Source organism: Ambystoma mexicanum, chromosome 2q (assembly GCF_040938575.1).
Source record: "Ambystoma mexicanum isolate Mex_15411 chromosome 2q, UKY_AmexF1_1, whole genome shotgun sequence".
Taxonomy (NCBI): Eukaryota; Metazoa; Chordata; class Amphibia; order Caudata; family Ambystomatidae; genus Ambystoma; species Ambystoma mexicanum.
Genome location: NC_090924.1, coordinates 127,663,461 through 127,677,581, shown reverse-complemented (window position 1 = coordinate 127,677,581; position 14,121 = coordinate 127,663,461). Strand labels below are relative to the sequence as shown.

The window sequence follows — 14,121 nt, the reverse complement described above, 5'->3', positions numbered from 1 at the left end:
TCTGCATTGGCAGAAGCTCTGAGGGCTGGGCCTTTCCTTTTGCCTGTAAAAACAAAAAGCAGCCCTCCTCCCTCCAGCCCTGAGAGCATGGGCGTGACACTGGAAAAAGCAGCATCTCCCCTTTGGTAAAGATGACCATTGCACAGCTGCTCACTCAGAGCTCGATCGTGCTCGATCAGGCGAGATATATTTAGGTCACCAGCAAAGTCTGTTCTCTTTTCTTGCGTAGGGTGAGCATTCACAGAGCCCAGCTTCGTTGACAAGAGTGCAAAAGGTGTATACTAAAAGCTTTCTGCTTTACTTGAGCGCCATGGCCGTTATTATATTTTGGCTGCTCCAAGCAATCTCTGTCCAGCCGATGCAAATTTCCAGCTCAAATTTTCCCAGCACTCAAAAAGTCCCTCCTCCCGCCAGCTCTGCTTTCAGGAAGTTCAGCAGAAGCAGTCCAACTTCTGTTCCCACTTCAGAGGAAAAGCTTTCTCGGGCCAGAGAAAGCCAGGGAATCACTGTACCGGCAAGTGCATTTCTTACAACTGGTAATCCCTCAGAACACAGAAATGAAGAAGCTGTATATGAAAATGTATTATTTCTTTGGTACACTAACCTATGTAACTAATATGGACCATTTCAGAGGACGGAGCGGACCCAACTGTGATCCCAGAGACTCAAATACCCAGCAGTAGGGAAAATAAATCCTCTCTGTGCTCTGCAACATTACATACACAAAATGCAAGCGCGTGCATTTTTTTATTGGCCCCATATACAGAATACATGTGAGGATGCTTGCCTTCCCAGTGTATTTCTCAAGCTCTTGAGAGCATATGCTATTTCCATGGGAACGCAAATAAGTTCATACTTTACATTTGTGTGTGACAAAAGGGGAAAAAAACTATTTTGTGTAAAATGCCAGCAGAGAGTGTTTCTGCCCGGTCTCGAACCGGGGACCTTTCGCGTGTGAGGCGAACGTGATAACCACTACACTACAGAAACAGCTGCTTACTCACCTTTGTAGGGACTGGGAGAACAGGTGCAAAGGGCAGTGCAAGTGGACCTGCTTAAAGACTAATCAAATGCCTTGCGCCTGAAGCTCACACAATCCAGCCTAAAACATACGTCCTATCAAGCATGCGCACATATACAAGTATGCCAGCTGAGGGCCTATGCAGCGTACAGAGGGAAGGACATATTTCCACTTTGAGATCGGACGGCCAAAACTCACAAGCAAATCAAGGAATGTTACTGAGAGCTAACAGAGAACACAAAGTGCTTGTCGCAAGGACATGGCACGCAAAGAGGTTCAGGAAGTGAATTGTTCATCGACTACTGCTTACCGAGAAAACCAGAGAGTCTGTCCAATGAAAATAACATTGAAAAAACAAAAAATAGGAGCTCAAGTTAACCACCTTGATTGGGACCTCTCGCACCCAAAGCGAGAATCATACCCCTAGACCAACGAGCCACGGTCCTTTGAGCATTTGACGGAATTGTCCTCAGCGTTTGCACCCCCCTTAGGATTCGAGGCCAAGAATGCCTATTCCTGAAGTTTGTTCCTGCCGCTGAAAGCCTTGTCGGTGTATGAGCCAAATGAATGCCCCAGTCGGCACGCTCTGACTGTCTTCACAGGTCTCCTCCTCATCCCGAAGGTTGGTGGCCCATTGACATCAGGGTGGAAGGTGCTTGCGATACACTGTTCCTTCCTTCCTTCCTTCCTTCCTTTATTCCTCTTATGCTGTTTATGTAATAAGAGGGGACGATACACAGAAGAGAGAAAGTGGCCCAACACACTAGACTAGCAGTCTTCTGATCAATCTGCAGCTGGCAAGGTGGGGGAGAGCCTTTATTTTGCACCTGCTGGGATCTGCATTGGCAGAAGCTCTGAGGGCTGGGCCTTTCCTTTTGCCTGTAAAAACAAAAAGCAGCCCTCCTCCCTCCAGCCCTGAGAGCATGGGCGTGACACTGGAAAAAGCAGCATCTCCCCTTTGGTAAAGATGACCATTGCACAGCTGCTCACTCAGAGCTCGATCGTGCTCGATCAGGCGAGATATATTTAGGTCACCAGCAAAGTCTGTTCTCTTTTCTTGCGTAGGGTGAGCATTCACAGAGCCCAGCTTCGTTGACAAGAGTGCAAAAGGTGTATACTAAAAGCTTTCTGCTTTACTTGAGCGCCATGGCCGTTATTATATTTTGGCTGCTCCAAGCAATCTCTGTCCAGCCGATGCAAATTTCCAGCTCAAATTTTCCCAGCACTCAAAAAGTCCCTCCTCCCGCCAGCTCTGCTTTCAGGAAGTTCAGCAGAAGCAGTCCAACTTCTGTTCCCACTTCAGAGGAAAAGCTTTCTCGGGCCAGAGAAAGCCAGGGAATCACTGTACCGGCAAGTGCATTTCTTACAACTGGTAATCCCTCAGAACACAGAAATGAAGAAGCTGTATATGAAAATGTATTATTTCTTTGGTACACTAACCTATGTAACTAATATGGACCATTTCAGAGGACGGAGCGGACCCAACTGTGATCCCAGAGACCCAAATACCCAGCAGTAGGGAAAATAAATCCTCTCTGTGCTCTGCAACATTACATACACAAAATGCAAGCGCGTGCATTTTTTTATTGGCCCCATATACAGAATACATGTGAGGATGCTTGCCTTCCCAGTGTATTTCTCAAGCTCTTGAGAGCATATGCTATTTCCATGGGAACGCAAATAAGTTCATACTTTACATTTGTGTGTGACAAAAGGGGAAAAAAACTATTTTGTGTAAAATGCCAGCAGAGAGTGTTTCTGCCCGGTCTCGAACCGGGGACCTTTCGCGTGTGAGGCGAACGTGATAACCACTACACTACAGAAACAGCTGCTTGCTCACCTTTGTAGGGACTGGGAGAACAGGTGCAAAGGGCAGTGCAAGTGGACCTGCTTAAAGACTAATCAAATGCCTTGCGCCTGAAGCTCACACAATCCAGCCTAAAACATACGTCCTATCAAGCATGCGCACATATACAAGTATGCCAGCTGAGGGCCTATGCAGCGTACAGAGGGAAGGACATATTTCCACTTTGAGATCGGACGGCCAAAACTCACAAGCAAATCAAGGAATGTTACTGAGAGCTAACAGAGAACACAAAGTGCTTGTCGCAAGGACATGGCACGCAAAGAGGTTCAGGAAGTGAATTGTTCATCGACTACTGCTTACCGAGAAAACCAGAGAGTCTGTCCAATGAAAATAACATTGAAAAAACAAAAAAAAGGAGCTCAAGTTAACCACCTTGATTGGGCTCGTCCGGGATTTGAACCCGGGACCTCTCGCACCCAAAGCGAGAATCATACCCCTAGACCAACGAGCCACGGTCCTTTGAGCATTTGACGGAATTGTCCTCAGCGTTTGCACCCCCCTTAGGATTCGAGGCCAAGAATGCCTATTCCTGAAGTTTGTTCCTGCCGCTGAAAGCCTTGTCGGTGTATGAGCCAAATGAATGCCCCAGTCGGCACGCTCTGACTGTCTTCACAGGTCTCCTCCTCATCCCGAAGGTTGGTGGCCCATTGACATCAGGGTGGAAGGTGCTTGCGATACACTGTTCCTTCCTTCCTTCCTTCCTTCCTTCCTTTATTCCTCTTATGCTGTTTATGTAATAAGAGGGGACGATACACAGAAGAGAGAAAGTGGCCCAACACACTAGACTAGCAGTCTTCTGATCAATCTGCAGCTGGCAAGGTGGGGGAGAGCCTTTATTTTGCACCTGCTGGGATCTGCATTGGCAGAAGCTCTGAGGGCTGGGCCTTTCCTTTTGCCTGTAAAAACAAAAAGCAGCCCTCCTCCCTCCAGCCCTGAGAGCATGGGCGTGACACTGGAAAAAGCAGCATCTCCCCTTTGGTAAAGATGACCATTGCACAGCTGCTCACTCAGAGCTCGATCGTGCTCGATCAGGCGAGATATATTTAGGTCACCAGCAAAGTCTGTTCTCTTTTCTTGCGTAGGGTGAGCATTCACAGAGCCCAGCTTCGTTGACAAGAGTGCAAAAGGTGTATACTAAAAGCTTTCTGCTTTACTTGAGCGCCATGGCCGTTATTATATTTTGGCTGCTCCAAGCAATCTCTGTCCAGCCGATGCAAATTTCCAGCTCAAATTTTCCCAGCACTCAAAAAGTCCCTCCTCCCGCCAGCTCTGCTTTCAGGAAGTTCAGCAGAAGCAGTCCAACTTCTGTTCCCACTTCAGAGGAAAAGCTTTCTCGGGCCAGAGAAAGCCAGGGAATCACTGTACCGGCAAGTGCATTTCTTACAACTGGTAATCCCTCAGAACACAGAAATGAAGAAGCTGTATATGAAAATGTATTATTTCTTTGGTACACTAACCTATGTAACTAATATGGACCATTTCAGAGGACGGAGCGGACCCAACTGTGATCCCAGAGACCCAAATACCCAGCAGTAGGGAAAATAAATCCTCTCTGTGCTCTGCAACATTACATACACAAAATGCAAGCGCGTGCATTTTTTTATTGGCCCCATATACAGAATACATGTGAGGATGCTTGCCTTCCCAGTGTATTTCTCAAGCTCTTGAGAGCATATGCTATTTCCATGGGAACGCAAATAAGTTCATACTTTACATTTGTGTGTGACAAAAGGGGAAAAAAACTATTTTGTGTAAAATGCCAGCAGAGAGTGTTTCTGCCCGGTCTCGAACCGGGGACCTTTCGCGTGTGAGGCGAACGTGATAACCACTACACTACAGAAACAGCTGCTTGCTCACCTTTGTAGGGACTGGGAGAACAGGTGCAAAGGGCAGTGCAAGTGGACCTGCTTAAAGACTAATCAAATGCCTTGCGCCTGAAGCTCACACAATCCAGCCTAAAACATACGTCCTATCAAGCATGCGCACATATACAAGTATGCCAGCTGAGGGCCTATGCAGCGTACAGAGGGAAGGACATATTTCCACTTTGAGATCGGACGGCCAAAACTCACAAGCAAATCAAGGAATGTTACTGAGAGCTAACAGAGAACACAAAGTGCTTGTCGCAAGGACATGGCACGCAAAGAGGTTCAGGAAGTGAATTGTTCATCGACTACTGCTTACCGAGAAAACCAGAGAGTCTGTCCAATGAAAATAACATTGAAAAAACAAAAAAAAGGAGCTCAAGTTAACCACCTTGATTGGGCTCGTCCGGGATTTGAACCCGGGACCTCTCGCACCCAAAGCGAGAATCATACCCCTAGACCAACGAGCCACGGTCCTTTGAGCATTTGACGGAATTGTCCTCAGCGTTTGCACCCCCCTTAGGATTCGAGGCCAAGAATGCCTATTCCTGAAGTTTGTTCCTGCCGCTGAAAGCCTTGTCGGTGTATGAGCCAAATGAATGCCCCAGTCGGCACGCTCTGACTGTCTTCACAGGTCTCCTCCTCATCCCGAAGGTTGGTGGCCCATTGACATCAGGGTGGAAGGTGCTTGCGATACACTGTTCCTTCCTTCCTTCCTTCCTTCCTTCCTTTATTCCTCTTATGCTGTTTATGTAATAAGAGGGGACGATACACAGAAGAGAGAAAGTGGCCCAACACACTAGACTAGCAGTCTTCTGATCAATCTGCAGCTGGCAAGGTGGGGGAGAGCCTTTATTTTGCACCTGCTGGGATCTGCATTGGCAGAAGCTCTGAGGGCTGGGCCTTTCCTTTTGCCTGTAAAAACAAAAAGCAGCCCTCCTCCCTCCAGCCCTGAGAGCATGGGCGTGACACTGGAAAAAGCAGCATCTCCCCTTTGGTAAAGATGACCATTGCACAGCTGCTCACTCAGAGCTCGATCGTGCTCGATCAGGCGAGATATATTTAGGTCACCAGCAAAGTCTGTTCTCTTTTCTTGCGTAGGGTGAGCATTCACAGAGCCCAGCTTCGTTGACAAGAGTGCAAAAGGTGTATACTAAAAGCTTTCTGCTTTACTTGAGCGCCATGGCCGTTATTATATTTTGGCTGCTCCAAGCAATCTCTGTCCAGCCGATGCAAATTTCCAGCTCAAATTTTCCCAGCACTCAAAAAGTCCCTCCTCCCGCCAGCTCTGCTTTCAGGAAGTTCAGCAGAAGCAGTCCAACTTCTGTTCCCACTTCAGAGGAAAAGCTTTCTCGGGCCAGAGAAAGCCAGGGAATCACTGTACCGGCAAGTGCATTTCTTACAACTGGTAATCCCTCAGAACACAGAAATGAAGAAGCTGTATATGAAAATGTATTATTTCTTTGGTACACTAACCTATGTAACTAATATGGACCATTTCAGAGGACGGAGCGGACCCAACTGTGATCCCAGAGACTCAAATACCCAGCAGTAGGGAAAATAAATCCTCTCTGTGCTCTGCAACATTACATACACAAAATGCAAGCGCGTGCATTTTTTTATTGGCCCCATATACAGAATACATGTGAGGATGCTTGCCTTCCCAGTGTATTTCTCAAGCTCTTGAGAGCATATGCTATTTCCATGGGAACGCAAATAAGTTCATACTTTACATTTGTGTGTGACAAAAGGGGAAAAAAACTATTTTGTGTAAAATGCCAGCAGAGAGTGTTTCTGCCCGGTCTCGAACCGGGGACCTTTCGCGTGTGAGGCGAACGTGATAACCACTACACTACAGAAACAGCTGCTTACTCACCTTTGTAGGGACTGGGAGAACAGGTGCAAAGGGCAGTGCAAGTGGACCTGCTTAAAGACTAATCAAATGCCTTGCGCCTGAAGCTCACACAATCCAGCTTAAAACATACGTCCTATCAAGCATGCGCACATATACAAGTATGCCAGCTGAGGGCCTATGCAGCGTACAGAGGGAAGGACATATTTCCACTTTGAGATCGGACGGCCAAAACTCACAAGCAAATCAAGGAATGTTACTGAGAGCTAACAGAGAACACAAAGTGCTTGTCGCAAGGACATGGCACGCAAAGAGGTTCAGGAAGTGAATTGTTCATCGACTACTGCTTACCGAGAAAACCAGAGAGTCTGTCCAATGAAAATAACATTGAAAAAACAAAAAATAGGAGCTCAAGTTAACCACCTTGATTGGGACCTCTCGCACCCAAAGCGAGAATCATACCCCTAGACCAACGAGCCACGGTCCTTTGAGCATTTGACGGAATTGTCCTCAGCGTTTGCACCCCCCTTAGGATTCGAGGCCAAGAATGCCTATTCCTGAAGTTTGTTCCTGCCGCTGAAAGCCTTGTCGGTGTATGAGCCAAATGAATGCCCCAGTCGGCACGCTCTGACTGTCTTCACAGGTCTCCTCCTCATCCCGAAGGTTGGTGGCCCATTGACATCAGGGTGGAAGGTGCTTGCGATACACTGTTCCTTCCTTCCTTCCTTCCTTCCTTTATTCCTCTTATGCTGTTTATGTAATAAGAGGGGACGATACACAGAAGAGAGAAAGTGGCCCAACACACTAGACTAGCAGTCTTCTGATCAATCTGCAGCTGGCAAGGTGGGGGAGAGCCTTTATTTTGCACCTGCTGGGATCTGCATTGGCAGAAGCTCTGAGGGCTGGGCCTTTCCTTTTGCCTGTAAAAACAAAAAGCAGCCCTCCTCCCTCCAGCCCTGAGAGCATGGGCGTGACACTGGAAAAAGCAGCATCTCCCCTTTGGTAAAGATGACCATTGCACAGCTGCTCACTCAGAGCTCGATCGTGCTCGATCAGGCGAGATATATTTAGGTCACCAGCAAAGTCTGTTCTCTTTTCTTGCGTAGGGTGAGCATTCACAGAGCCCAGCTTCGTTGACAAGAGTGCAAAAGGTGTATACTAAAAGCTTTCTGCTTTACTTGAGCGCCATGGCCGTTATTATATTTTGGCTGCTCCAAGCAATCTCTGTCCAGCCGATGCAAATTTCCAGCTCAAATTTTCCCAGCACTCAAAAAGTCCCTCCTCCCGCCAGCTCTGCTTTCAGGAAGTTCAGCAGAAGCAGTCCAACTTCTGTTCCCACTTCAGAGGAAAAGCTTTCTCGGGCCAGAGAAAGCCAGGGAATCACTGTACCGGCAAGTGCATTTCTTACAACTGGTAATCCCTCAGAACACAGAAATGAAGAAGCTGTATATGAAAATGTATTATTTCTTTGGTACACTAACCTATGTAACTAATATGGACCATTTCAGAGGACGGAGCGGACCCAACTGTGATCCCAGAGACCCAAATACCCAGCAGTAGGGAAAATAAATCCTCTCTGTGCTCTGCAACATTACATACACAAAATGCAAGCGCGTGCATTTTTTTATTGGCCCCATATACAGAATACATGTGAGGATGCTTGCCTTCCCAGTGTATTTCTCAAGCTCTTGAGAGCATATGCTATTTCCATGGGAACGCAAATAAGTTCATACTTTACATTTGTGTGTGACAAAAGGGGAAAAAAACTATTTTGTGTAAAATGCCAGCAGAGAGTGTTTCTGCCCGGTCTCGAACCGGGGACCTTTCGCGTGTGAGGCGAACGTGATAACCACTACACTACAGAAACAGCTGCTTGCTCACCTTTGTAGGGACTGGGAGAACAGGTGCAAAGGGCAGTGCAAGTGGACCTGCTTAAAGACTAATCAAATGCCTTGCGCCTGAAGCTCACACAATCCAGCCTAAAACATACGTCCTATCAAGCATGCGCACATATACAAGTATGCCAGCTGAGGGCCTATGCAGCGTACAGAGGGAAGGACATATTTCCACTTTGAGATCGGACGGCCAAAACTCACAAGCAAATCAAGGAATGTTACTGAGAGCTAACAGAGAACACAAAGTGCTTGTCGCAAGGACATGGCACGCAAAGAGGTTCAGGAAGTGAATTGTTCATCGACTACTGCTTACCGAGAAAACCAGAGAGTCTGTCCAATGAAAATAACATTGAAAAAACAAAAAATAGGAGCTCAAGTTAACCACCTTGATTGGGACCTCTCGCACCCAAAGCGAGAATCATACCCCTAGACCAACGAGCCACGGTCCTTTGAGCATTTGACGGAATTGTCCTCAGCGTTTGCACCCCCCTTAGGATTCGAGGCCAAGAATGCCTATTCCTGAAGTTTGTTCCTGCCGCTGAAAGCCTTGTCGGTGTATGAGCCAAATGAATGCCCCAGTCGGCACGCTCTGACTGTCTTCACAGGTCTCCTCCTCATCCCGAAGGTTGGTGGCCCATTGACATCAGGGTGGAAGGTGCTTGCGATACACTGTTCCTTCCTTCCTTCCTTCCTTCCTTTATTCCTCTTATGCTGTTTATGTAATAAGAGGGGACGATACACAGAAGAGAGAAAGTGGCCCAACACACTAGACTAGCAGTCTTCTGATCAATCTGCAGCTGGCAAGGTGGGGGAGAGCCTTTATTTTGCACCTGCTGGGATCTGCATTGGCAGAAGCTCTGAGGGCTGGGCCTTTCCTTTTGCCTGTAAAAACAAAAAGCAGCCCTCCTCCCTCCAGCCCTGAGAGCATGGGCGTGACACTGGAAAAAGCAGCATCTCCCCTTTGGTAAAGATGACCATTGCACAGCTGCTCACTCAGAGCTCGATCGTGCTCGATCAGGCGAGATATATTTAGGTCACCAGCAAAGTCTGTTCTCTTTTCTTGCGTAGGGTGAGCATTCACAGAGCCCAGCTTCGTTGACAAGAGTGCAAAAGGTGTATACTAAAAGCTTTCTGCTTTACTTGAGCGCCATGGCCGTTATTATATTTTGGCTGCTCCAAGCAATCTCTGTCCAGCCGATGCAAATTTCCAGCTCAAATTTTCCCAGCACTCAAAAAGTCCCTCCTCCCGCCAGCTCTGCTTTCAGGAAGTTCAGCAGAAGCAGTCCAACTTCTGTTCCCACTTCAGAGGAAAAGCTTTCTCGGGCCAGAGAAAGCCAGGGAATCACTGTACCGGCAAGTGCATTTCTTACAACTGGTAATCCCTCAGAACACAGAAATGAAGAAGCTGTATATGAAAATGTATTATTTCTTTGGTACACTAACCTATGTAACTAATATGGACCATTTCAGAGGACGGAGCGGACCCAACTGTGATCCCAGAGACCCAAATACCCAGCAGTAGGGAAAATAAATCCTCTCTGTGCTCTGCAACATTACATACACAAAATGCAAGCGCGTGCATTTTTTTATTGGCCCCATATACAGAATACATGTGAGGATGCTTGCCTTCCCAGTGTATTTCTCAAGCTCTTGAGAGCATATGCTATTTCCATGAGAACGCAAATAAGTTCATACTTTACATTTGTGTGTGACAAAAGGGGAAAAAAACTATTTTGTGTAAAATGCCAGCAGAGAGTGTTTCTGCCCGGTCTCGAACCGGGGACCTTTCGCGTGTGAGGCGAACGTGATAACCACTACACTACAGAAACAGCTGCTTGCTCACCTTTGTAGGGACTGGGAGAACAGGTGCAAAGGGCAGTGCAAGTGGACCTGCTTAAAGACTAATCAAATGCCTTGCGCCTGAAGCTCACACAATCCAGCCTAAAACATACGTCCTATCAAGCATGCGCACATATACAAGTATGCCAGCTGAGGGCCTATGCAGCGTACAGAGGGAAGGACATATTTCCACTTTGAGATCGGACGGCCAAAACTCACAAGCAAATCAAGGAATGTTACTGAGAGCTAACAGAGAACACAAAGTGCTTGTCGCAAGGACATGGCACGCAAAGAGGTTCAGGAAGTGAATTGTTCATCGACTACTGCTTACCGAGAAAACCAGAGAGTCTGTCCAATGAAAATAACATTGAAAAAACAAAAAAAAGGAGCTCAAGTTAACCACCTTGATTGGGCTCGTCCGGGATTTGAACCCAGGACCTCTCGCACCCAAAGCGAGAATCATACCCCTAGACCAACGAGCCACGGTCCTTTGAGCATTTGACGGAATTGTCCTCAGCGTTTGCACCCCCCTTAGGATTCGAGGCCAAGAATGCCTATTCCTGAAGTTTGTTCCTGCCGCTGAAAGCCTTGTCGGTGTATGAGCCAAATGAATGCCCCAGTCGGCACGCTCTGACTGTCTTCACAGGTCTCCTCCTCATCCCGAAGGTTGGTGGCCCATTGACATCAGGGTGGAAGGTGCTTGCGATACACTGTTCCTTCCTTCCTTCCTTCCTTCCTTTATTCCTCTTATGCTGTTTATGTAATAAGAGGGGACGATACACAGAAGAGAGAAAGTGGCCCAACACACTAGACTAGCAGTCTTCTGATCAATCTGCAGCTGGCAAGGTGGGGGAGAGCCTTTATTTTGCACCTGCTGGGATCTGCATTGGCAGAAGCTCTGAGGGCTGGGCCTTTCCTTTTGCCTGTAAAAACAAAAAGCAGCCCTCCTCCCTCCAGCCCTGAGAGCATGGGCGTGACACTGGAAAAAGCAGCATCTCCCCTTTGGTAAAGATGACCATTGCACAGCTGCTCACTCAGAGCTCGATCGTGCTCGATCAGGCGAGATATATTTAGGTCACCAGCAAAGTCTGTTCTCTTTTCTTGCGTAGGGTGAGCATTCACAGAGCCCAGCTTCGTTGACAAGAGTGCAAAAGGTGTATACTAAAAGCTTTCTGCTTTACTTGAGCGCCATGGCCGTTATTATATTTTGGCTGCTCCAAGCAATCTCTGTCCAGCCGATGCAAATTTCCAGCTCAAATTTTCCCAGCACTCAAAAAGTCCCTCCTCCCGCCAGCTCTGCTTTCAGGAAGTTCAGCAGAAGCAGTCCAACTTCTGTTCCCACTTCAGAGGAAAAGCTTTCTCGGGCCAGAGAAAGCCAGGGAATCACTGTACCGGCAAGTGCATTTCTTACAACTGGTAATCCCTCAGAACACAGAAATGAAGAAGCTGTATATGAAAATGTATTATTTCTTTGGTACACTAACCTATGTAACTAATATGGACCATTTCAGAGGACGGAGCGGACCCAACTGTGATCCCAGAGACCCAAATACCCAGCAGTAGGGAAAATAAATCCTCTCTGTGCTCTGCAACATTACATACACAAAATGCAAGCGCGTGCATTTTTTTATTGGCCCCATATACAGAATACATGTGAGGATGCTTGCCTTCCCAGTGTATTTCTCAAGCTCTTGAGAGCATATGCTATTTCCATGGGAACGCAAATAAGTTCATACTTTACATTTGTGTGTGACAAAAGGGGAAAAAAACTATTTTGTGTAAAATGCCAGCAGAGAGTGTTTCTGCCCGGTCTCGAACCGGGGACCTTTCGCGTGTGAGGCGAACGTGATAACCACTACACTACAGAAACAGCTGCTTGCTCACCTTTGTAGGGACTGGGAGAACAGGTGCAAAGGGCAGTGCAAGTGGACCTGCTTAAAGACTAATCAAATGCCTTGCGCCTGAAGCTCACACAATCCAGCCTAAAACATACGTCCTATCAAGCATGCGCACATATACAAGTATGCCAGCTGAGGGCCTATGCAGCGTACAGAGGGAAGGACATATTTCCACTTTGAGATCGGACGGCCAAAACTCACAAGCAAATCAAGGAATGTTACTGAGAGCTAACAGAGAACACAAAGTGCTTGTCGCAAGGACATGGCACGCAAAGAGGTTCAGGAAGTGAATTGTTCATCGACTACTGCTTACCGAGAAAACCAGAGAGTCTGTCCAATGAAAATAACATTGAAAAAACAAAAAAAGGAGCTCAAGTTAACCACCTTGATTGGGCTCGTCCGGGATTTGAACCCGGGACCTCTCGCACCCAAAGCGAGAATCATACCCCTAGACCAACGAGCCACGGTCCTTTGAGCATTTGACGGAATTGTCCTCAGCGTTTGCACCCCCCTTAGGATTCGAGGCCAAGAATGCCTATTCCTGAAGTTTGTTCCTGCCGCTGAAAGCCTTGTCGGTGTATGAGCCAAATGAATGCCCCAGTCGGCACGCTCTGACTGTCTTCACAGGTCTCCTCCTCATCCCGAAGGTTGGTGGCCCATTGACATCAGGGTGGAAGGTGCTTGCGATACACTGTTCCTTCCTTCCTTCCTTCCTTCCTTTATTCCTCTTATGCTGTTTATGTAATAAGAGGGGACGATACACAGAAGAGAGAAAGTGGCCCAACACACTAGACTAGCAGTCTTCTGATCAATCTGCAGCTGGCAAGGTGGGGGAGAGCCTTTATTTTGCACCTGCTGGGATCTGCATTGGCAGAAGCTCTGAGGGCTGGGCCTTTCCTTTTGCCTGTAAAAACAAAAAGCAGCCCTCCTCCCTCCAGCCCTGAGAGCATGGGCGTGACACTGGAAAAAGCAGCATCTCCCCTTTGGTAAAGATGACCATTGCACAGCTGCTCACTCAGAGCTCAATCGTGCTCGATCAGGCGAGATATATTTAGGTCACCAGCAAAGTCTGTTCTCTTTTCTTGCGTAGGGTGAGCATTCACAGAGCCCAGCTTCGTTGACAAGAGTGCAAAAGGTGTATACTAAAAGCTTTCTGCTTTACTTGAGCGCCATGGCCGTTATTATATTTTGGCTGCTCCAAGCAATCTCTGTCCAGCCGATGCAAATTTCCAGCTCAAATTTTCCCAGCACTCAAAAAGTCCCTCCTCCCGCCAGCTCTGCTTTCAGGAAGTTCAGCAGAAGCAGTCCAACTTCTGTTCCCACTTCAGAGGAAAAGCTTTCTCGGGCCAGAGAAAGCCAGGGAATCACTGTACCGGCAAGTGCATTTCTTACAACTGGTAATCCCTCAGAACACAGAAATGAAGAAGCTGTATATGAAAATGTATTATTTCTTTGGTACACTAACCTATGTAACTAATATGGACCATTTCAGAGGACGGAGCGGACCCAACTGTGATCCCAGAGACTCAAATACCCAGCAGTAGGGAAAATAAATCCTCTCTGTGCTCTGCAACATTACATACACAAAATGCAAGCGCGTGCATTTTTTTATTGGCCCCATATACAGAATACATGTGAGGATGCTTGCCTTCCCAGTGTATTTCTCAAGCTCTTGAGAGCATATGCTATTTCCATGGGAACGCAAATAAGTTCATACTTTACATTTGTGTGTGACAAAAGGGGAAAAAAACTATTTTGTGTAAAATGCCAGCAGAGAGTGTTTCTGCCCGGTCTAGGCGAACGTGATAACCACTACACTACAGAAACAGCTGCTTACTCACCTTTGTAGGGACTGGGAGAACAGGTGCAAAGGGCAGTGCAAGT

At 47.2% G+C, this 14,121-nt stretch overlaps 11 non-coding genes across 11 annotated transcripts; all 11 read right to left on the bottom strand.

The window, feature by feature from the left end:
• Window positions 1-917: 917 nt before the first annotated feature.
• Window positions 918-990, bottom strand: TRNAV-CAC (transfer RNA valine (anticodon CAC)). Its single transcript has one exon. It is a non-coding gene; the product is annotated as a tRNA-Val (tRNA).
• Window positions 991-2,774: 1,784 nt separating this feature from the next.
• Window positions 2,775-2,847, bottom strand: TRNAV-CAC (transfer RNA valine (anticodon CAC)). Its single transcript has one exon. It is a non-coding gene; the product is annotated as a tRNA-Val (tRNA).
• Window positions 2,848-3,267: 420 nt separating this feature from the next.
• On the bottom strand, window positions 3,268-3,339 carry TRNAP-UGG (transfer RNA proline (anticodon UGG)). Its single transcript has one exon. It is a non-coding gene; the product is annotated as a tRNA-Pro (tRNA).
• Window positions 3,340-4,658: 1,319 nt separating this feature from the next.
• TRNAV-CAC (transfer RNA valine (anticodon CAC)) lies at window positions 4,659-4,731 on the bottom strand. Its single transcript has one exon. It is a non-coding gene; the product is annotated as a tRNA-Val (tRNA).
• Window positions 4,732-5,151: 420 nt separating this feature from the next.
• TRNAP-UGG (transfer RNA proline (anticodon UGG)) lies at window positions 5,152-5,223 on the bottom strand. Its single transcript has one exon. It is a non-coding gene; the product is annotated as a tRNA-Pro (tRNA).
• A 1,319-nt stretch (window positions 5,224-6,542) lies between these two features.
• Window positions 6,543-6,615, bottom strand: TRNAV-CAC (transfer RNA valine (anticodon CAC)). Its single transcript has one exon. It is a non-coding gene; the product is annotated as a tRNA-Val (tRNA).
• Window positions 6,616-8,399: 1,784 nt separating this feature from the next.
• On the bottom strand, window positions 8,400-8,472 carry TRNAV-CAC (transfer RNA valine (anticodon CAC)). Its single transcript has one exon. It is a non-coding gene; the product is annotated as a tRNA-Val (tRNA).
• Window positions 8,473-10,256: 1,784 nt separating this feature from the next.
• On the bottom strand, window positions 10,257-10,329 carry TRNAV-CAC (transfer RNA valine (anticodon CAC)). Its single transcript has one exon. It is a non-coding gene; the product is annotated as a tRNA-Val (tRNA).
• A 420-nt stretch (window positions 10,330-10,749) lies between these two features.
• Window positions 10,750-10,821, bottom strand: TRNAP-UGG (transfer RNA proline (anticodon UGG)). Its single transcript has one exon. It is a non-coding gene; the product is annotated as a tRNA-Pro (tRNA).
• Window positions 10,822-12,136: 1,315 nt separating this feature from the next.
• TRNAV-CAC (transfer RNA valine (anticodon CAC)) lies at window positions 12,137-12,209 on the bottom strand. Its single transcript has one exon. It is a non-coding gene; the product is annotated as a tRNA-Val (tRNA).
• Window positions 12,210-12,628: 419 nt separating this feature from the next.
• Window positions 12,629-12,700, bottom strand: TRNAP-UGG (transfer RNA proline (anticodon UGG)). The gene has a single exon. It is a non-coding gene; the product is annotated as a tRNA-Pro (tRNA).
• Between the last annotated feature and the right edge of the window lie 1,421 nt (window positions 12,701-14,121).